The following is a 23,464-nucleotide window of genomic DNA, read 5'->3' as shown; positions in this document are numbered from 1 at the left end:
AATAAAACTATTTTGGAAATGCTTTGCTAAATAATTTTCAGAGAGCAGGTGTAAATGGAAGAGTCCAGGCTGATAAGCATCTGGAGCCTTAAGAAGGCCATGTGGTTTTGCAAGCAGAGAGAGAGAGAGAAAAAAAGATCAAACAGGTATTCTCTAAGAGAGAGAGAATTCAGTTGGAGATTTGCAGTGGATTATCAGTTTGGAACATGACAAGCTGGCAAGCTTGATTGAAAATCCCATTTTGAAGATGGGTTGTGAGTTCTGATTTCAGCCTGTTGAATACCCTTGTGGTCCATATAAGAGGAAATGGCTGGCTAGAGTGTTTCACCTGAAATAAGGGAAACATGAGGAACTCCGTGGTGACCTGGAAGAAGAGGTTATAATTTGGAAAACCCTGATGGGGCAAGTTTCTTGGGCAAGAAACTAAAGTGACTGATGGAAGTCAATCAGTTTGTGTGTCCAATGAGCAATGAATCTCTTTGAAACCAACAAGAACCTTGCTGAGTGATAACCAATTACTTTTAGGCACCAGAGCCTGGTGATAATTCATAAATGTTGAATTCTGTGCATAGTATAAGAGTTGCCTGATTCCAGTGAATTTGGAGGTCTAAGAAGTGAGATTGGACTATGAATCAAAGAACTTTTCTAAACTTTTCTAAACTTACATACACATGCACTTAGAATTAGAAGGGGGTTAAGCTAGGTTAATAGTAATAAGTTAGAGTTTGATCCTGTTTTTATGTTTAAAGAAAATTAAAAGCAACTTTTGTTTAAGAAATCATTTGTCTTGGTGAATTTCTATTGCTGCTGGGTTTTGGGGTCCCCTAGGTCCATAACAATTATTTTAATAAAATATGTGAGAGGGGCTTTATCAAACTGGTCTTTATCATTGGTTGGTCAGATAAACTCTATTACAATAAATATCTCACCTAAATTTATTTCCTTTTTTCAGGCTTTTCCTGTTTTTATTCCTGTCTTTTTTATTCCCTTGACTCAATCTTATCTTCTTATTATATGGAAGAAGAAACACCCTTTGCCTAAAGTAAAGACCATCTTAAAAAACTTAAGAAGAATGGAGGTTTAGCCCTACCAAACTTTAGGTTCTATTATTGGACAGTCAATACATGAAATCTTACATTTTGGTCATACCATATTAACCATGAAGATTGTCCAATATGGATCTCTTTGGAATCTAATTCTGTTAGAAAATTTTCTATCATCCTCCTTCTTGGATCCTCACTTCCCTTATCTTTAAATAAATTAACTGAAAATCCGGTAGCTAAGCATATTTTAAGGATCTGGATTCAGTTTAGAAAAATATTTTGAATTACTGAAATTTTCTCTTTCTAGTCCTATTTTTTCCAATTATTTCTTTAAACCTTCCACGATGTAGCTTTCAAAGAATGGTATGGATTAGACATTAAATGTTTTAAAGATTTATTTTTTTGAAGGAAGTCTTGCTTCTTTTGAACAAATGTCAGTTTACCAAATACTCTTTTTTTTTCTGTTATTTACGGATTAGAGATTTTTTGCGATCTTAATTACACACATTTCCAAAAAGTTTTGACAAGAATTTAATAGATGTAATTTTTAATTTGCCACCTTTTTACAATGGTTCAATATCTAACATTTTATTATATGTTATTGGAAAGAAGAGGGGCTCCTTTTATAACATTTTAAAAAAAAGCTTGGGACAGGACCTACAGTTTTCAATCACTGAAAAAACTTGGAATGTAATTTTTTAATTGGTCAATGCCTCATCTTAATGTGCTCACCACTCCCTCATACAATTTAAAGTAGTCCATAGGGCCCACATGTCCAAAGTCAAATGATCTCGCTTTTATGTGGATATATTTCCTCACTGTTATAAAGATACATCTCCATTATTGCATCTAATTCACGTGTTTTAAACATGTCCGAGTCTTGGGATATACTGGAAGGAAATATTTCAAACATTTTCTGTAATTTTTAAAGTAAATTTTAAGACTAATCCTTTAACTGCCTTATTTGGTTTATTGTTGGCAAGAGTGGCATAACGTTAATGGCATCTGATTTGGATGTATTAGCTTTCGTTTCTCTTATGGCTTGGTGGGCAGTGTTGCTTCAACGGAAGGACGTTGCTCCTCCTATTTAAGCTCTATGGTTACATGATGTTATTTCATGTTTAAATTTAGAAAAGTTTCAATGCTCAATTTCCAATTTGAATTTAAAATTTCAAACACTGAGGGAATCCCTTTTGAATTACTTTCAAAATCTTTGATTTGGTATTAATGCAGAGGTGTTGGCTAATAAGATAATTTATTACAGCAACAGGGAATTTTTTTCTCTCTTTTCTTTGCAAACACCTTTGGTTTTGGTAATGGGACTAGATTTTATTTTTATAATAAAATATTACCCTAATATAAACTGTTTGATTGAGATGAAATTTTGAGTATAGTGAATTCTGTACTTTTCTATTTTTTGACTTTTAACATGAATTTTTAAATGTCAATAAAATATTGAAAAAGAAACAACAAAGATACAGGTGAACACAGAGAGGTAAGAAGCACAATGGCTCAGGGGAAGAATGGAGACTTTTTGTGTATAAAGTGGAGGAGATCCCCTTAGGAGTGCCAGCCCAGTGGCTGAAAGCGTTGTTGGATGATCCCACCACATTGTACTGATCTAAACACACCGGAAAAGTTACAGACTTGGCTATGGCATCTACGGAGTTAGTGATGGTGGGACACCTGCTTTTGGATGACTGACGGGGGGGGGGGGGGGGGTTCCAAGGAAGTGCAAGGAAATCCCCTGGAGATTTACCCTGAGAGACCTCCGTGGGAAATGACAGACGAACCATTGGGAACCGCATTGGCACTTGTGTTCGTCTATCCCACCTCATTACAAAACATCTCCAAATTTCCCTTGATGAGGGGGAATTCAGTCAAAGACATATCAGAAAATTTAAAAAAAAAAATCAAACATTTATTCATCTTACAGAATAAACAGTTTAAAGCACCATATATATATATATTCAATGATATCTTAACATTATCATTTCTGTAGCACGGCTCTTAATGAAATATTATGCAATGTTGAACTTGCCACATAAAGAGCTAGATGGAAACAGAATAATTTGCGTTTCACACTTACCTAATCATTCCCATGGCCCAGAGGTTTAGGTACTGCCTGCTGAGATAGTTGCACAATAAATAGACCTCACCACAAACACAAGTCACCAATGAAGCCAAGTGCATTTGGAAATCAGATTCAAGAGGTGTTTAAATATTTGATCAGTTGCTAGTTTCAGTTTTAACTTTCACTGTGGTGACATGTGACCTGAGACAGCAGATCTAGGCAGAGATGTTCCACATATTTTAGCAGAGATCCTCAAAAATAAATCACCTCAACCCATCACTCTCGTGTTCAGATCCTACACTACATCTACTGGAGGTCCCACTTTCAATTGGCTTAAAGATCTCAATTTTAAAATTTTCATCCTTAAATTAGAGTATTATCTACATACAGACTTGGTTACATCACGCCCTAGTTTGAAAAGTTAAAAGCCCAGGAATGCAGAAGGCTTGGTCCACCATGAATATAAACCTCCTGGCCACTGAAATCATCTACACCACAAGGTAGCTGCTAACATCGCCCTGGCTATTACCTCTTCCTACTGCTCCCTTAAAACAGAAGGTATAGAGCCTGAAGTCTGGCACCCCTTGATTCAAGAACAATTTTCCCTTCCCCAACCTTCCCCAAACAGCTATCAGTCTCTTGAACCTTCTCATTCTACTTCAAGGCTACCAATGGCCACCATCAGGACTACCTTGGCATATTTTTGCTCTACAACCAAATGTGAATATACAACAATATAAATGGAAGAGGAGAAAAATGATTACTTTCTCTCTTTTTGGGTATCTGGTGTCTTGGACTTTCATTGCACCTGTATATTGTATTTGTGCATATGGCAATAAACTTCATTCATTCTGTGAAGAACCTACAACTCACTGATGTAACCTCATTTACCCCAAAGTCCCTCCCTACTGCTGTGACCTCTTCCACAATTACAAGATACCAGCTCACCTGCAATTCTCATTCCCTTCGGTGCCAATTTTAAATGGTCTACCACTTGGCCATCAGTCACCAAGGACCTACGTTCTGGAATTTTCTCTCCAAATCTTTTTGGCACTCCATTTTAAAAAAGACCTTAGATATCATGCTTTTGACCAAGAAACCTCTTCATTGCTCAGTGACAAACGTTTGTTTGTTAACACTTCTATGAGGGTGCCTTGGGAACAAGCTGCTATGTTTAAGGTGCTGTGTAAAAACAAGTTTCTCTGCTGTGCATGCAGAACATTTAATCAGATCCTCCCAAAGCTCTCTGACTCAGACTAAATGCAGTGCTGCTGGGAGTCTGGGGATGCACGCCACATAATTGTGAGAAAAAGCAGCCAGTGACCCTTACAGCTTCTCTCCCAATAATTTTGTTCATTGTTGTCAATAATTAATCCAAAAATAAAATTGAGGTAAGCATCTGAAGACACGTTTAGCCTCTCTTCACATCTTGGAACACGGTGGACCAATGATCCTAGTAGCCCCATGCTGACATTTCATTCATCTTTAGAAAATAGACACCTATTTCCCACCCCGAGAAGGTGGCAGTGAAATGCTTCATTGTGCTTCTTCATGTGAAGATACCTTAACAGTGCTAGGCTGAGGTACAGAACTGGAGTGGCAGAATATTTCCAAATCAGGACTCGAAAGGGAATCTGCAGGTGGTGGTGCTCTCGCGCGCACGAAGAGCTTGTACTTCTTGGGGATGGGTTTGGGTCGTGCTTTCGGTGTAGCTTAAATACGAAGGATGATACACCCTGCGTCAATAGGCACTGATGAAAGGGGCATTCGATGTGGAGAGTGTTCCCACAACTGAAGGCAAGGAGCGAACATTCGACCAGACTTGTGCCTAGCAGATTGTGGGAGATTTGAGAGTTGCCAGAAGATAAGTCGCTTGCTGCAGGACATTCAGTCTCTTGCTGCCATGTGGCTAATTCTTTTGGGTTCTTGGTCAATGATCTTCACTCCTTAAGTCAATTGTGGGGACTCACCGCTGTAAATGTGATGGCAAATTTGCACTAGCACTCACGGAACTCAAAGACTCTGCTCAACATCAGCTGTGAGGTAACAGAAGGGAGAAAGCTATGGATGGAAAGGGTCACCTTTTTTTTTCCCTCATAACATGCATTTACTGTTTCATGATTGTTTCTCCCTTGTTGCTCCTTTTCCCTTTACTTGCATTTTGCAAGCCTCGTTTCTCCCTGGCACAGCACCATCCTTCACTTGGCAAAAGCATGCCGGGGAATTTCTCAAGAGTTCAATGGGGAACAATTAAGACAAGTAACTAGCTTGGTTTTCAATGGAGCAAGGGTTTATCATGAGGGAACTCCTGATCTTGGCAGATGAGAGGTGAAGTAATGGAATCAGGGATACGCACAAGGTCAGAACAGGAAACAGAGCTCTTTGGGAACCGGGCTTGCATCCACTGCACATCCTCTCTACCCTCTGAAGTATTCTTCGCCCTGTGCTAATCCAATGTACTGGGGAGTTAAAAAAAAAAACCAGAAGACATAGAAGCAGAAATAGGCTATTCAGCCCACCGTTTAATCATGAGCTGACCCATTTTCCCACTCAGCCCCACTGCCCGGCCTTCTCCCCATAACCTTTCTAGCTAATCAAGAAACTATCAAATCTGTCTTAAATACAGCCAATGACCGGGCCTCCACAACTGTCTGTTGCATCAAATTCCACAAATTTACCATCCTATATCTGAAGAAATTTCTAAGCATCTCTGTTCTAAGTACACGTCCTTAAATCCTGATGAAGTGCCCTCTTGTCCTAGAGGCCTAGACTCTCCCATCATGGGAAACAACCTTTTTACATCTACTCTGTCCATGCCTTTCAATATTCAAAATGTTTCAATCAGATCCCCTCATTCTCCTAAATCTACACCAATTACATGCCCATTGTGGAAAACTAATTTTCCAGATGATCAATGCTATCTTTTATTTCAGATTTCCACTGTGTAGTAATTTGTATCTCAAAATTCTGGCATTCTATCTACCTCATCTACACCGATCAAGTTGTCCACCTGAGCTATTCCTATTTGCTGGAATTTTGGAAGCACTCAGTTGCACTGAGAGCTAATTGACCTGCTGAGGGCTTCCAGCATTTTCCACTTTGGATTCTACAACTGTAGGTTAATTCATTCTTTCTGTACCAGAACCGGCTATTTTTGCCTGTCGTCACCTTGGCACAATTTTCCTTTTGCTTCTGTGTTTCTGTTATTGTCATCAGGCATGCTGGGGAAGTCCCACAACCAAGCTCTTAACAACATGATGTGCAGACTAAAAATTATAGTGTGTTTCAAATTGCTCCTCTAACTGTTCCCATTAATCCATTTGGTTTCACCCGATCAGAGATATTTCCTTTGTTCCATCCATCTATACACCACCTTCTCTGCTACAGAAATCTAACTTACTTTTCCCAATCTGATACACTTTCCACAGATGCTGCCTGCACTCCTGAGTGTTTCTGCTTTTTTTAAAAAAAATTCCTAATTCGTAGACTTATGCACAAAGTGTATGCGGAGTGTTTCATGCTCCATTGGCGGAGTATCTCGCACTCTGTTGGCAGAGGTGGCACCTCTCAGATGAAAGATTAATTAAATGAAAGGCACCCCCCCCCCCAGCATCTCAACAGAAAAGATCTCTCTGATGTTATTTTGAGTAATCCCTGAACCAACATTGCACGACGCTGTTACAGCCAACAATCAAGGTTCAAATCCAAATGTTCTCCCAGTTTCCGAGTGGGTTTCCTCTAGGTTCCTCCCACTGTTAAAAAACACATACCTAGGATAAAGGTCAGTTCGGTTTAATTGGGGTGCAAGGTTTCGAGGGCCAAAAGGACCGGTTACTGTACTGTATGCCTAATATAAACATCACAGCAACATTATCTATCCATTTTCCTGTGTGCATATTAACTGTGACATATCCTTCATTAAAAATGATCAGAGTCACAGTGAGATGCAGCATGTACACAGGCCTTTCGGCCCATCAAGTCCCCCCTGACCATCAACCACTTACACTAATCATTCATCAAGAAGCAGGAAAATTCTGGTACATTCCCAGATTGGGAAAAATACTGTATTCCTTTGCTGCATTTCCCTTTTCACCCAGAATTCTTGTTGGGAACAGGATTAATTTGTGCTCATTCCAAAGTCTCCCAGTCCAGCATTTCACAAGTGCTGCGCAACTGTATCTTGTCACTACAAGGGAAGCTATGTCGGCGCTGTACTGGCAGACAGTCAACACAAAACCTCCTTTGTGCTGGAACTCAGAAGCCACATGGCTAATGCTGGAAAGATGCATTATTTTATTTTTAGAAAGTCTGAAACAGTTAACCCTCGGGCTGTAGCGAGCTGGCGCTAAGCCCCCTTCCTCCCCTATACAACAGATCTGCATACCAGCTAAAGCAGCAATGTGCCCTTTTCAATGCCTCTATTGTAAAGTTCGACTTGGCCAATGTAAAAATTGTTGCGTTTATCTTAGGATCTCTGTGAGATTCAGTCATTTTTGGAACTAATCAATAATCTCTTACAGAACAAACCATTCAGAATAGTCAAGCAAAATAACTGTTTCTGAACTGTTGTGCAATGCTGACATTATATGTGGCTTTTATTTGCTGATTCTGCCCCACCCTCTCAACCACTTGAGCTGGTTATGACGGTATGGATACTTGGACTTTGGCTGATTGCAGAACCGACAGAGTTTATCCTCAAATCCATTCATTGCAACTTAGAATCGAGAATTAGGAGCTCATGTGCCTGAACAGAAAAGAACTGCAGCGGGACAGAGAAAGAGCAAGGAGTTTAACAAGGGGCTGAGGGCCTATTTCCACTTTAAATGTCAAATGGAGCTCAGGTGGAAACATTTCCCCCTCCAAGGCAGAAGAGGGAAATTCAAGACTTGTTCTGCACAAAAATCTAGGCTAGCGGTTCTCAACCTTTTTCCTCCCACTTGCAGACCACCTTAAGCAATCCCTTACTAATCACACACCGAAGGCATAGGATGCAATAGGTCCTCTGTGGCTAGTAAGGGATTACTTAAAGTGTATTGGAGTGGAAAAGGTTGAGAACTGCAGATCAAGGCAGACACCACAGTGGCACTGTAATTAGTGTTGCTGCCTCATTGTTCTAGGGATTGAGAATGATCCTGGCTCTTTGTGTAGAGTTTGCATGCTCTTCTGATTACCTTCTGGGTTTCCACTGGGTTCTCTTGAGATATATGCAGGGAGGTAGAATGGAATGAAACTCAAAACAGAAGGTTAGGCTTTCCATTCCAGTCCAAGTCCATCTCTTTGCAATGTGTTAAGCTTTACTGGCTGCCAAACGACTCTGGAACTGAAAATGAAGCACTAAGTATGGTATCTCTCTCCTTCAGTTTCTGATCTGAGATTATTTTTGAAAGAGGGATCCCAACCCACCCCCCCTATTTTCTCTTCACTTTCCAAGGTCACTTAAGTTAATTTCTCTAAAGCTGCTAAATTTAAACTCAGTGCTCTTTGATCCTCAGGCTTTCAGAGACCTGAGCCTCTTGCTTATTTATTTCCACACAAGGAGGGAGATTCACTGGCTCTGCCTCCCGTTGGAATGATTCACTATGAAAAGCCAAACGGAAATTACCTGACCAATGGCACGTCTGGCGAGTTGTGGGTGCTGCTCATTCATGAACTCTGGCCATGGGAAATGGAGTGGATTCCAAAATAAAACTCATTCATGTCCCCTAACCCACTTACGATGGGGATTCCCTTCTGTTCTGGTTATTTAGAAGCTGCAGTGATCAAGCTGTATCAAGCAAACCCAAACATTCAAGGGGCAATTCAAATGACGTCAAGCAATTCCACAGGGGTCAGTGAAGCAGAACATGGGTGCAGAGGCTGAGGACTGATCCCTAGCTCATCTCATGAGGCTGAAAGGCCGAGGGTCTGCCCCAATGGGTGAAGAATGTCAACACTGAGACCAGGAGACTGCCAGGTTTGCAGCATGAAGGTGATTTTCAAAAAAACCCAAAGGTGATGTGCACTTTAACCCCAATGGTGGCAAGAGTGCAGGATGCATTGCGAAGGGTCATGGTGCAAGGAACTTCAACTTTGAAAAAGGAGCTGGATAAGTATCTGAAGAGGAAAAACTCGGGAAAATTCTAGGAAGAAGGTGGGAGAATTGGACCTGCTGGTATGAATCGATGGGATGAATAGCCTTCCTCAATGCCATATCTATTCAGTGATCCAATTACTCACCAGACTTGTGTGCCTGAATTATAAGAGAGGCTGGAGACGAAGGGAGGACTTTATAGAGGTGTATAAAATCATAAGGGGGATGGAGAAGATGAAGAATCATTGTCTTTTTTAAAAATAACAGGATTAGAGATTCAAGGGATAAGGAATATATTTAAGGTAAGAAGGGACAGATAATAAAAAGGGCCTAAGGATCACATTTTTCACAGAGAGGGTCATGGGTATAGAACATAGAACACAGGCCCTCCAGCGCACAATGTTACGCCAACCTTTAGACCCTGCCTCCCACATAACCCTTCACTTTAAATTCCTTCATATGCTTGGCTAGCTGTCTCTTGAATTTCCCCAATGTACCTGCCTCTACCACTAACCCACGTAGTGCATTCCAAGCACCGACCACACTCTGGGCAAAACACCCTTCCTCTAATATCTCCCTTGAACTTCCATGTCTCCTCTCATCCTCCTTCTCTCTAAAGAGTAAAGCCCTAGCTCCCTTAATCTCTGCTCATAATGCATACTCTGTAAACCAGGTATCATCCTGACAAATCTCCTCTGCACTCTTTCCAACACTAACTATAGTATAGGGATAACGATCTATGTATGGACTGCTCGCAAAACAAACTTTCTCACTTGTACATGTGACAATAAAGAAATTTGACTGCTTTCTTGACAAGAGCTCCTAGGCTGGCCAGACACTGAATCACCAGAAAATAACGCAAGTGGAACCGCCTGTGGAAAATGAAATGCGATCGATCATATTCCTCCAGAGGAGTGGAAGTGAGGGTTGGTGGCTGGAGAAGAAGAGTACAGATGCCATTTAAAAAGTCCACAATAAGAATTAAAAAAAAAGAGAATTAGGAAGCACCCAACAGGTTTTGCATCGTGGAAGACGGAAGATTTTTAAATAACCACTTTGGATATGCAGGCAGCTTGAAATTATTGAGAGTTAACTGCATAGTGGGGACTCAAGCCAGACATAAACCACACCAAATGAGTTGTAGAACTAATGTCAAAAGACACGAGAATCATTTGGACGTTTACAACAAGCAACATTCAAGGTTAATTTTAGGGATGTAGCATTCATGGCCAACATCCAACAAAGGAGTATTTTTTATTAACATTTTATAATATTGTGTTATTTCTACATCTGCAAATTCTCTGATGATGCCACGATAATGGGCTGTATAAAAAGGGACGATGAGTAACACAGGAGGGAGATTGAAAACATGGCCAAATGGTGCACCAACAACAACCTTGCACTCAATGTCATCAAAACCAAGGAGCTGATTTGTTGACTTTCGGAAGGGATGATCATAAGGGTATCAGAAGTGGAGAGGGTGAGCAAATTTAAGTTCTTGAGAGCAGACGGTGAGCAAATTTAAGTTCGAGGGAGTCACTATCTCAGAGGATCTTTCCTGGACCCAACACACTAATGGCATTGTGAAGAAAGCACATCAGCACCTCTATTTCCTCAGGAGTTTGTAGAGGTTTGGTAAGACATCAGAAACCCTGGCAAATTTCTACAGATGTCTGGCAAAGAAAGTGCTGAACAGCTGCATCAATACCCCTAAGCATAAAGCTAGTGGACACAGCCCAGGACATTACAGGCAGAACCCTTCCCCACCACTGAGAACATATATAGGAAATGCTGCCATCGGAGAGAGCAGCAGCAAAAATCAAGGATCCACACCACCTAGCACATGCTCTGTTCTCGCTGCTGCCATCAGGAAAGAGGTGTAGATGCCACAAGACTCACACCACCAGTTTCAGGAACGGCTGCTACCCCTCCACCATCAGCAACAAACTCAATCAGGGACTCATTTAAGGACTCTGTCTTTTGCACTTTATTGACATTTTTTCTCCCCGCATTGCACGGTTTGTTTACTTGTTTACTTTGGAGATGTTTTCTTTTTGCATCACCCACAGGAAAGAAATCTCAGGATTGTATGTGATGCCATACATGTACGCTGACAAGAAATCTGAAATATTTTTATATTAAAAAGAAGCCATTTATTCTGGTGTTCAGGTCCAAGCCACATCAGCTAAGCTGCCAAATCCCCCAACACTATTGATGGCGCTGCTTCTTTACCAGACTAATCAAAATCTGACCTCACAGCTTGAGGTCAATCAGGTGAGAGGTGGAGTCTCATGAGGACTGAAAAGAGGAAGTAGCTCCAAGGCCAAGCCAAACCACCACCTGTGAGCTAAGGCAAAGGTGACAGGGAGTGGACAGAATCCATCCACCCTCCTCTCCAACAAAGGAAATGCTGGAAATACCCAGGTCAGGCAGAGTCTCTCTGGAGACGCAGCATGGATGGAGACATTCTGCCCACCTCGTCCATCGATCTTCCATTCACATTAATCCCACACTAACCCCATTGTTCACCTGCAGCCTGGGAAGGGGATGATTAACTTCATGATTCAAAATACTTGGAGATGGGAGGAAACCAGAACCCCCCCAGAGGAAACCCATGTGGTCCCAAAGAGAAGCTGTGTACCGCACACAAACAGTACCGGGGGTCATGATGAGCACAGCTTGCAGGAGCTGTGAAGCAGTGTTTCTATCACCGCAACATCCCATGGATTCAAACTGATGACCTTTCATCTGAACTTGAAACTGTACAGAAACCAAACAAAAAAATCTTTGGCGTGGGAGCTCTTGTTTTATTTCTCCCCTAGATATTAAGAACCCTGGCTGGGAGCACTTCAATGGCCATCACCGGTGGGGAAATTAACACTTTCGTGTTCACTGACTTCCAGATTTCAAACAGCTGAAATAGAATGGAAGGACGGGGATCCTGATGTGAGGGAGACAGGGCATTGCATGGCAGTTCCCATTCTCTGAAGGGCATCACTGAGCAGATGGGTCTCTCTGACAACCTGCCATATACCAACATGCTGGAGACGTAGCCCACATTTCAGCCTTTGTGTCTTGCACTCGACCCCAGCATCTGCAGACTTTGTTGTATAACTTCATTGACAACCCATATGCTTCAAGAGTCATTCAATTTTTCTTTGGGACCACCCCAAAAATGATCAGGCTTATTAAATTACAAAACTGACATTGGTGTGAATTGAACTCACGACCTCTGGGTTGCTAAGATGACTCCTTACCATTACCAAAAATGACATGGTAATTGTTGACTCTTAAATGCAGCTGACGATGTAGGTCTTGACTCTGCCGGAACAGCACAGATTTTCCACTTGCTCCAGAAGAGTACGACGTCAATAGCACTTGTACCTCTGGAAGGCTGGAGGTGTTCAGTGTTATGCTAGACATTAATTTAATCAGGTTATGTAATCTTAAAGCATATGAATCCTGCTAATGAAGAAAGCTTCACCACATAAATCAACACACTTGCCCAGATGGGGACTGTACAAGGGAATTTTCTGATCTTGGTGCCTGCTTACAGAATTTCTGAGTTCATTTCAAAGGATTTGTGGTGTTTTAAAATAGCTGTGCTTGCTTCTGGGATATTCTTCAACAGAAGCTCAAATACCTACTAAAGAGCAACATCAGAATAAACCATCACTGGAACTGGTCATTTACATCAAGAGATCGGCCCTTCAGCCCAATGACGACACTGCTTATCAGCCACCCTGAGAAGCATAGCATGTGATCTCAAGACCTAGGAGCAGATGGCCATTCAACCCACCATTCAAATCATGGCTGATGGATTTTTCCTTTCAGCCTCATTCTCCTGCCTTCACCCCATAAATGTTTGACACCATTACTAATCAAGGGCTTATCAACCTCGGCTTTAAATATACCCAATGATTTGGCCTCCACAGCCATCTGTAGCAAGTAACTTCACAGATTCTTCACCCTCTGGCTGTATAAATGTCTCCTCATCTCTGTTCTAAAGGGATCTTATTTTATTCTGAAGCTGTGCCTTCTGGTCCGAGACTTCTCCACTACTGGAAACATCTTCTCGACTCCCTTTCTATATTTGTACACATCACATCAAGTTGACTTGCTGAATAGCACACAACACACAAAAAAAATCCACTTTCTCAGTACACCTGAAATTACCTACGATAACAGCATAGACCAGCAGCAATAGAAATTCATGAGACAATGGTACTTAAAGCAATATATTTTTAAATAATATCGTATCTTACTTAACTCTAAACTTAACCCCAAATACGTGCAAATGTATATATTTGTGTATGGATTACCTAAACTATTACCTAAATGCCAATAGCATTTTGTACTTCTTGGAAGGCACAATTCTGAAAAGTTGAATTCAAAGTTCAGTGTTAGAAATCTTGTATTGAAACTCAAATTTTAAAACAGTTGTTGAGAAGTAATTATGTAGGTGAGACATCGAGACATCAAACTTCTCAAAACTCATGAATTTTTGTCGAGTTCATTTCAGAGAAATGTTTCTTCATACAAATGATGTGACACAACTTCTCCCTTTCTTGCATAAGGGTTACGAAGCTTGTGACCTCCACGATGCTTTCACAGACCCAGGCAAGAGTTTCAGATAAAATAACCATCAAAATGGTCACATTCCAAATACAAGGATGATCTTGATTTTTTTTTAAACCCAGATATGGATCAGTCATAAGTGACCATTATAATAGCCACAGCAGGTCATTGTTTCCCCTTGGCAAGGAGAACACAACAGCAGTGTCCATCTCACAGAATGTCATTGCATTTTTGTCTTCAGATGAAGTTGTTTTTTGAAGTGTCTTAATCACATGTGTGACAGAGCATTTAGAGCTGGTTTGGGATGATTGTTAGAGCAGGTTGCACACAAACATTTTAAAACAGAATTTTTGCAGGACTTTTGCAGAGTGCTATTTTGCAAAAGGTAACAAAGTAGCAACATACAGCTTGTCTGGAAGAGCATGTGATCTTTGCAGGCAGAGGCAGAACAGTTTTGATCTCAGAGAGGGAGGGAGTGAGAGAGAGGAGAGACAGAAACTTCAGTTCCATAGGGACAAGCTGCCTTGGAAGACTGCCTGGTCAAAGGAGAAGACTGGCTGGCTGAAAGGAACTCTGTGGTGACCTGAAAGAAAAAGGATCATCTGGAGAATACTGAAGGGGGCAGGTTTTGTCAGCAAGACTGATTAAAAAGGAATCAGGAAAAGGAACCCTCCTGAGTGGTAACCATTTGCCTGTTAAGCACCAAAGACTGGTGAACTTTGTTAATGCTAACTTCTGTGCACAGTACAAGAATTGCCTGCAACCAGTGACATTGGACTGTGATCCAAAGAACTTTTCTACACTTATATACACATTACACACATGTGCGCTTAGAATTAGAGTGGGGGGGGGGGTTAAGTAGGTCAAGTAAGTTGATAGTAATAATTTAAAGTTTGATCCTCTTTACGTGTAAAAAGATAATTAAAAGAAACTTTTGTTTAAGTAACCCTTTGTCGTGGTGCACATCTATTGCTGTGGGTTTTGGGGTCCTCTGGACTCTGTAATACATGACTGGCTTCAGCAATATGGTTCTAGTTTCATTTCTCAAATACAGGTCAACGAGCAGGTAACTCTGTTTAAACAAGTGTCTCTTACTAAACATTCATTGTTTCAGGTTTTTAATTGACAACACTAATGCTGGTTTTTATGGCTCTAAACGTAGGTGCCTTTCCATCTGGATTTCAAAATGTGTGCATCCTTCCCATTTCCAAACCCCCCCACAGTAACTCTCTAAAATATAATATAAAAATACAGATTAAAAAAAAGGCCTGTAACACCTACACGTAACACAATCCTTCAGAAGTGTATCGTTATGTCACTTGGCTGAAAGAGTAACTTGGTTAACTGGAAGAGGAGTTAGAGGGAAGACGAGGAAAACATTTTTATCTGGAGCATGGTGTATCTCATTGCCTGAAGGTGTGACAGAGGCACAAATCTTCTTCACATTAGAGCTGTCCTTGAATAGTCAAAACCTGTAGAGTTGGAACTAAGCTGCAGAGCTCTTCAGCAGTGGGTAAAAAATACCACAGGCTGAATGGGCTTTTTTTATATTACAAGCTTTCCAATTATGGTTCATTCCATATCCCTATCCAGGAAACCCAGGTCTGAAACAAATGTCAAATAGCACTGTAAGAAATGATGCTTCACGAACACATTCCAAACCACACATTGTGCTCCTTCTCTTTCCTTCATCATCAGAATTTAAAGTGCATCTCCCACTTTCCTGCATGCAACAATGCTCATATTTTAATACCAGTGCAATGGGTGAGCTGACATTGACCTACAGGAAAAGGAGATGGAGAACATCATCATTATCTTTGTGGGGGGGGGGGGAGGGGGGGGAAATCACTTCCTTTAAAACAGAGAGTTCACTAGAACAACATTAAAGCTCATTGCAATACTGCAAATTAGACCACCGAATGGGAAGGCAGGTGTCAATAGCTGATGCAGAAAAACAAACTGAGCAGAAGCTGCAACAAGAATCAATGAGAAGAAGTGATTTCTAAATGTTGAGGTTCTCAACAAAGTGCAAAAGCAGAAAAACCTGCTGTTAATTGGAAAGAGAAAATTTGGTGGGTTCAAAAAGCAATGGGTCTGGACACAGAAAGGATCTTTATTAAAGCACACATCAGGGGATTCTTTCTTCTCTCTTTGGCTTGGCTTCGCGGACGAAGATTTATGGAGGGGGTAAAAGTCCACGTCAGCTGCAGGCTCGTTTGTGGCTGATAAGTCCGATGCGGGACAGGCAGACACGGTTGCAGCGGCTGCAGGGGAAAATTGGTTGGTTGGGGTTGGGTTTTTCCTCCTTTGCCTTTTGTCAGTGAGGTGGGCTCTGCGGTCTTCTTACACTAGTACCCTTAATCACAAAACACAGTAAACCCAGTCACATTGGAATTAACACTACTAATACTAGCAACTGTGTACAGACTTACAACAACTATGGATTACAATACACTACCCACCATTCCTTGTCTAACATAGGCACAGTTCCAAGGCTATCTAACAGCCCTGATTCTTGTGTAGAGCACACCTTACCAACAACTCCTCCAGTGTTGTCTACAGTTTGCAACCTGGAATGGAGCAGGGATCATCTCAGGACCAAATCAAAGAAGAGGAAGATGGAGGGTCTGGCCCATGTAATCACTGGGGTGATAAAAGGGACCAATGGTCAGGTGCATACTAATGGGTGGACAGAGTCCAACCTTGACTGGCAGGTGATCCAACTTCTCACTTGGTTCCAGATGGAGGGTCAAGAGACCCTCCTCAATTCACATTCCAACCAGGTTCCAGTCAGAGAGGTCACTCACATGATTCTCCACAATCCACACTACACTTGTGGAAGATGAAAATGCGGAGAAGAGATGGTCAATTCGATTCAAGATTCAATTTAATATCATAGTAATAAAACAGTGTCATATTACATGAAATTTTTTTTGCCTGCTGCAAGGCAGACATCGGCAGGAGTTGCCTAAGCACCTCTTACAGGCAGACTTGCAGGCTTACACATTTACAATAAAAGGCCCAAGTAAGGAAGCAACAGGGGAACTTGTATGACACTTTACAGCAAAAGTTGGAGACATGGAAGCCAGTGCTCAATAGAATTGTAGGATGATTGAATGCAACATAGGAACATAGGAAGTAGCAACAGGAGTAGGCCAAAAATGGCCCATCGAGCCTGCTCTGCCGTTCAATAAGATCATGGCTGATCTAATTTATGACCCAACTCCACCTACCTGCCTTCTCCCCATATCCCCTAATGCCTCTATCATGTAAAAAGGTCTTTTCCCATTGAAACCGAGAGTAAAATAGGCTATATCTCTGACAGTACACCACAATCTTGCACCGTAGAAAATTAATAGAATAAAATCAGATTTATCTGATTAATGCTTTAGGTGTGGTGAAGATGTAGGAACTTGTATTCAATTTGGTCTTGTCCTAATGCAAGATCATTTTGGGAAGATTTACAGAATTTTTTGGAACAAATTACAGGAGTTGTTTTTCTGCAAATTCCAGACATATTTTTATTAGGAAACAAAGCCTAAATCAGTGATAGCGGTGATGAGGAAATGTATTGCAGTTACTTGGAAACCAGATATTTTTTAGGTACACCAAGATGGACTGCAGAATTTCAAAGTTGTATTCCTTTTGGGGGGGGGGGGGGTGGGGAATCCAATTTGGCACCTGTACACCCAAATATTAGGCTTAAATTTGTAATAATGCCCTTTTTGTTACTCTAGACCTGTGAGATTATCCTCTGAGTTTTAATGAAGAATATGAAGAATGTTTACTTACATGTGCTAGACAACATCTCTCTGTGCAATTCTGAAAATTTATTTCTACATTTCTAAAGTGATGTTATTTCTTTTATATTGACTATTTTAAGGGAGGGGGCTTTGGAAGACGGTGAATACCATCATGTATGTAACTTTTGCTTATTTTGCAATCTATCTTATTATATTAATTCTGATTACTGCATGGATGGAGAAAATTTTAAATAAAATATTTTTTTAAATATTAAAATAAGTAATGAGGAAAAAATGTTTCTGAGACTTGGAGAGAAACAAAAAGTCAGCCAGATAACATCTGTCAAAAGGAAAATATTAGAAACAATTATTAAAAATGTTGTAACTTGGCACTTAAAGTATTCCAGCAATGTCAACATAGTTTTGTGGAGCAGAAATTCTGTTCGACCAATTATTAGAGTGCTTTGAAGTAGTAACATGCTCTAGACAATGAGACTGGTGAATGTAGTAACATTTCCAGAAGGCAATGAGTAAGATGGTGCAAAAATCATAAAGGACTATAAAATCTCATGATGTAGGGGATGACATTTAAACATGGACCTGAAGATTTAGCAGGTCAAAAGGAATCAGAATATAGGCAAATTTTATTTCTTTTCTCAGATTGGCAAAATGTGTTTTCATAATTATTTGCTGTACCTGCAAATAATTCACTCGGGTACTCAAGGCCCTCTGCATCTCACAGCACTGCAGTCTATCATTCAGGACAGAATAGGAACAGGCCCTTCAGCCCACCATATCAATGCTGACTGTACATAGTCCAATTTCTTCTATTCCCTGCCTGCTCGTGAAATGTTCATTCATATCTGCTTCCACTACCTTTTGGCAGCATGTTCCAGACATCTACCATTCTCTTGAATAAAAAGAAATTGGCCTGTAGTTCTCCTTCAAACTTTCTACCTCTCACCTTACAACGATGCTTCTAAATTTGACATTTGAACTTGGGGCAAAAGATTCTGACCAGCCTATCATATGCACCTCATAATTTTGTATATTTCTATTGGATCGCCCCTCACCCTCTGGGGAAAACAAGTCAAGCATACCTATCTTTTCCTCACAGTTAATACTCTCTCACCTAGGAGAGATTTTACTCTACTGCCTTGTTGAAACCTGAACCTTTCCAATCTAGTTCATTAGGTGCCAACTTGATATGTGCATGGGATGACCATGGGATAATAGATAATATCATTAAAGAAGTCACAAAAAATGTATACCTTTTTCTCAGCATGCCTACTACCCTGACCATAGTGGGACTGCCAGCTGTCTGTGGATAGCTACAGAACAGCCAATTATCATTCATACAGTGAGTGAACAAGTGGGGATTTTCACTCACAAACATTGAGACCATTGAATTAAACTACACATTACTCTACATTAAACTGCATTCACCACATATCAGCCAGTATCCTGATGAATCTAGCTGCTGCCCATCTCACTATTTACTATGTCTTTCAAGTTTATGTCATCTGCAAACTTAAAAACAGAACTCACTATATTAGAAGCCAGGGTATTTATTTGTTTTGCAAAGATAAAACATTCATGCAAACATAATTAAAGCTCATTAAATTCCTACATTATTATGAATGGAATAAATATTATTTGGTCTTTGACTAGGTCTTGGTTTCCAGAGCAAGATGACTTCACTCATAGTTAGTCATTCTGAAGATTAAGCCTATGACAAGAATTGAGTGCTCAGTGATTGGCTGTTAAATGTCCAGTGAAATAGCTCAGCAAATTCAAGGATCATCAGGGTTGGGCAATAAATGCTGGTCTTTTCAATCACACCCAACAAGCTAAATAACATCCACGTGGTCAGCTGTTCCACCATTAACATTCTTGCCAAAGAATGCTCATTATAGCATCTCCTTTGCTGAACGTTAATTGCCTCATCACCAACCCCTTTATTTAACTTTTGGATCCAGGCCTTTTAACGATCCCACGGGGCTGTGCACAAGTGCAAAGCAAATGGCCAATCAAGACTTGGATTTGCTTCATTTCTTGAGAGCCAAGGGGGCCGTTCGGTCCATCGAATCCGTCCCATCCTATTTAGCTACTTCCCCCTCCCCCCCCTCCCGTCACCCCTCATCAGCACAGTCGAGTCTCTTGCCAGTGACACCGAGTCAACCAATCTCAGAGACATGGGAAGAACCCGACGCGGTTCAGGGTCAGACCCGGGCGCTTGGACCCGGGGCGCCACTGTGGCCCCCTTATTACGCAGCCCATGTGCCCTCTAGCCCAGGCTGTCACGTCAGATACACTAGTAACACGGGGCTTGCGCCGCGAAAAGCAAGAATGCAACCTCACTGTCGTCCTGGGGTAAATGAGCACAAGAGGCAGGCATTTTCCAGGGAGCAGGCAACAAGGGTTGCTACAGGAGGACCATCCAGGGAGTCCACCGGGAACCTGCAGCCCGCCCCGAGTCGTAGCGCTCCTCTCTCTGCCCACACACGTTTGACAGGAGCACCCAGGAAGAATCCTGCATCCAGTCGGGAGAGACCCTCCCTCCCACAGTCCATCTGTGAGCATTTAAAACCCGCCCCGCTCGCCAATGAACACAATTGCGGTTGGAGTGCGGTCTGGACACTCTTTCGTCTCCGAGCCTGCTGGGGGACGGGAGGGAGGGTTAGCAGAGGGGATCCACGCTAATGCGGAGCGCAGCCTTGCAGACCGGAGCCCCTGGCAACAAACCGCCCGATTGGTTCAGAGCCCCCCACTCCTGTGGGCGACTTGGTCCCTCCGCTCCACTCTCGCTTCTCTCGGACTCCCTTTTTGAAAGAGAACCCAAAATCCGGACAAAACCGTGATTTTCTCGTCTTCCTTCTCTCTGGCGGGAGATAATATTACATCTGCCAGACCAGACGAGAGAGGGGGAGGGCAAAATAAAGCGCGTCTTTCCCCTTTGCAAGAGGCTACGTTTTGAGTAGTTACCAGCGTTTGATTTCAACAAGATCCAACTCAATTCAAACTACAGCTCGCCTTGCCCTGATGTGCGTGTCCGCACAAGGCTGCTTTTGGGGTTGCAGATCACATCACCAGCTAATCAACTATTTACCCAAATTCGCTGCAGAAATGATTAAAACAACTCACCAGAGAGCTGGCAATTCTTCTGTATCCTCAAAGCCAAGCCCGACTTGTAACAGTGCCCTTTTTTTGGGTGGTTGGGTTAAATGCAAGGGAGTTTGGTTTTATATGCGGTGCGTAAAATGTTACACGTTGCCCTGGCTCTGAGCTGACACTTGGAGAGCGCGTCAGTCCCGTCCTTCCAATTAACAGCAGCTTCAGTTTCACAAAGAAGTAGATCGCGAACAGCAACTTCGTGGCTTTTCAAGAGTACACCTTCTTTCAAAGCAAAACCCTGTTGCTTTTTGGTTGCTGGAGGTGGAGGGAGGGAGTGGGGGGGGGGGGGGGGTCTTAATCGTCCCACTTCTCTGCCTCAAGTCCTGGCTGATGTCTGCTCCACGTGTCCCCCGAAGGTGATGCCTTCTCTTCTGCTGGGCTGAGCTCGTTCGCTCCGGTCCTGATGAAGGCTTTCATAGACCGTGCCCACCGCGCGGTGGAACAGCGCTCTGCTCCAGGGGAACCCGGCGTCAGCAGCAGGAATGTTCTGTGCGGCTGGGAGAGGAGGAGAATAAAGGACGCCAATTTATAGGTTCGCGTCCCCTCGCACTCGGAGATGAATCATCTTCCTACCAGCTTCCATTGGTGATCAAGGTGGCTATTGGTAATCTTTCCCCCCTGCCAGATTAAAATAGTAAAATTAAAACAAAAGGGGGCTGGAAATTTGGTGAGGCCAAATTTGGAATTTTGTGTGCAGTTTTGGTCACCTTTTCTTTGGCTTGGCTTCGCGGACGAAGATTTATGGAGGGGTAATGGCCACGTCTGCTGCAGGCTCGTTGGTGGCTGACAAGTCCGACGCGGGACAGGCAGGTACGGTTGCAAGGGAAAATTGGTTGGTTGGGGTTGGGTTTTTCCTCCTTTCTCTTTCGTCAGTGAGGTGGGCTCTGCGGTCTTCTTCAAAAGAGGTACAAGGTCACCCAACGACCCGAAAGATAGCAATAAGATTGAAAAAGAGCGTTACCAGGACAGGAGGAACCGAGTTGGAAGGAAAGGTTAAACCGGTTAGGACTTTATTCACTGGAGCGTAGAAGAATGAGGGGAGATTTGAAAGAGGAATATAGTGTAAATGCAAACAGGCTCTTTCCATGGAGGTGAGGTGAGACAAGAACTAGAGGCTTAAGGATGAAAGTGGAAATCTTTAGAGGGAACTTCCTGCAGAGAGTGGTGGGAGCGTAGGACAAGCTGCCTCCTGGTGTGGCGATTGCAGGCTTAATTTTGATATTTAAGAAAAGTTTGGGTAGGTACATGGATGGGAGGGGTGTGGAGGGCTTTAGTCCAGGTCAACAGGACTGGGCAGAGTAATAATTTGGCATAGGCTCGATTGGGCAGATGGCCCTTTTTCTTATTCTATGGTTCTAGAATCTGTGGAGAGAGAAAAACCAGATTAATGTTTCAGGACAATGGTCAGAATTAGGAAATGAAGAGTTAAAACGGGGTTTTAAGGTGCAAAGCAAGGGGTGGAGACAGAGTTAGGACTTGAGCGGATGGTGTGGCGGTTAGTGCAGCGCCAACGATCGGGTCCAGGGTTTGAATCTTGTGCTGTCTGTAAGGAGTTTGTATATTATTCTCCCTGTGTCTGCGTGGGTTTCCTCCGGGGACTCCAGTTTCCTCAAACGTTCGGTTAATGGGGTGTAAATAGGGCAGCACAGACTCATGGGCTGAAATGGCCTGTTACCGTGCTACATATCTAAATTTAAATTTAAAAAAATTTATTTGCATAGAATCAGGCTCTTCAAACCTCCAAGTCCACTCTGACAACCATTTACACCAATCCGACATTAATCCCACTCTTTATTCTCTCCACACCCTCATTATTTCCTTCTAGATTCTACAACACACCAAAGACAACATACAGCAGCCAATTAACCTGTCAATCTGCAGGTCCCGGGGATGAGGGAGAAAAGCCATCTGGGGACAAATTACATGCAGACAGCACCCAAGGTCAATACTGAACTATCCCTGGATTGGCAAGGCAGGAATTCTACTAGCTGTGCCACTGTGAGCATTGAAATGTTAACACCAAATCAAAAAAAAGTACCAGTTAATCTTGCTTCACTTGGAGTTTTTGGGTTTCAGGATGACTAATGTAAAAGGAAAAAGATTGTGAAAGAGTAAACCAAAGTGTCAAACAAGGACTCAAACAAAGGACAATCTACATATGGGACTTATAGGAATTGCCATTGCAATGCCTTTTATCTGGCAACACGCAGGAGACTGAATACACGAATCTGGAGCAAAGCACAAATCTGGTGGAGGAACTCAGCAGGTCGAACAACATCAGTGGGACAAAGAATTGTCAGCACCGAAGGGTTCCCACCCACCACACTGACCATTCCTTTCCTCTCCCGCTGATGCTGTGCCGCCTGTTGAGTTCCTCCAGTAGATTGTGTTGCCTGTCATACGCTGGCCCAATGTCAGGTTGGTAATGGGCCAAGAGCTGATACCCTCACAAGGCCACCTGGATCCACACCTTTTTAGTTGTGGGAGGAAACTGGAATACCCAGAAGAAATCTACGCAGTCACAAGGAGAACGTGAAAACTCAACGTCGGCAGAACCCAGAGGTCAAGGTTGAATCCAGGTCTCTGGTGTGAGGCAGCAGCTCAAACCATTCTCTGCAATTACAGTGCAACACAGGAAAGGACCCTTCTGCCCATAATGCCAGCATCAAAATGATGTCTGTGTCAAACACAATGACAGATTAATCTGTTTTCTGCCTTGACAATAATCCAATACTCCCCCATTCTCTGTACATTCATGTGCCCATCTGAAAGCCTCTTCAAC

General features: G+C 42.2%; 1 protein-coding gene across 3 annotated transcripts in view; it reads right to left on the bottom strand.

Annotated features, from left to right (window-relative positions):
- The window catches only part of rnf24 (ring finger protein 24), a 181,479-nt gene extending 160,286 nt beyond the window's left edge, over nt 1-21,193 (bottom strand). For all 3 annotated transcript variants that reach the window (XM_069923577.1, XM_069923576.1, XM_069923579.1), the window contains exon 1: nt 20,653-21,193. The gene's annotated coding sequence lies outside the window, so the exon portion shown is untranslated. The remainder of the gene's footprint in view (nt 1-20,652) is intronic.
- Nucleotides 21,194-23,464: the final 2,271 nt, after the last annotated feature.

Source organism: Narcine bancroftii, chromosome 3, assembly GCF_036971445.1.
Source record: "Narcine bancroftii isolate sNarBan1 chromosome 3, sNarBan1.hap1, whole genome shotgun sequence".
In the NCBI taxonomy this organism is placed as follows: Eukaryota; Metazoa; Chordata; class Chondrichthyes; order Torpediniformes; family Narcinidae; genus Narcine; species Narcine bancroftii.
Note: the sequence above shows the minus strand (reverse complement) of the source record. Positions and strands in the feature narration are given on the sequence as shown.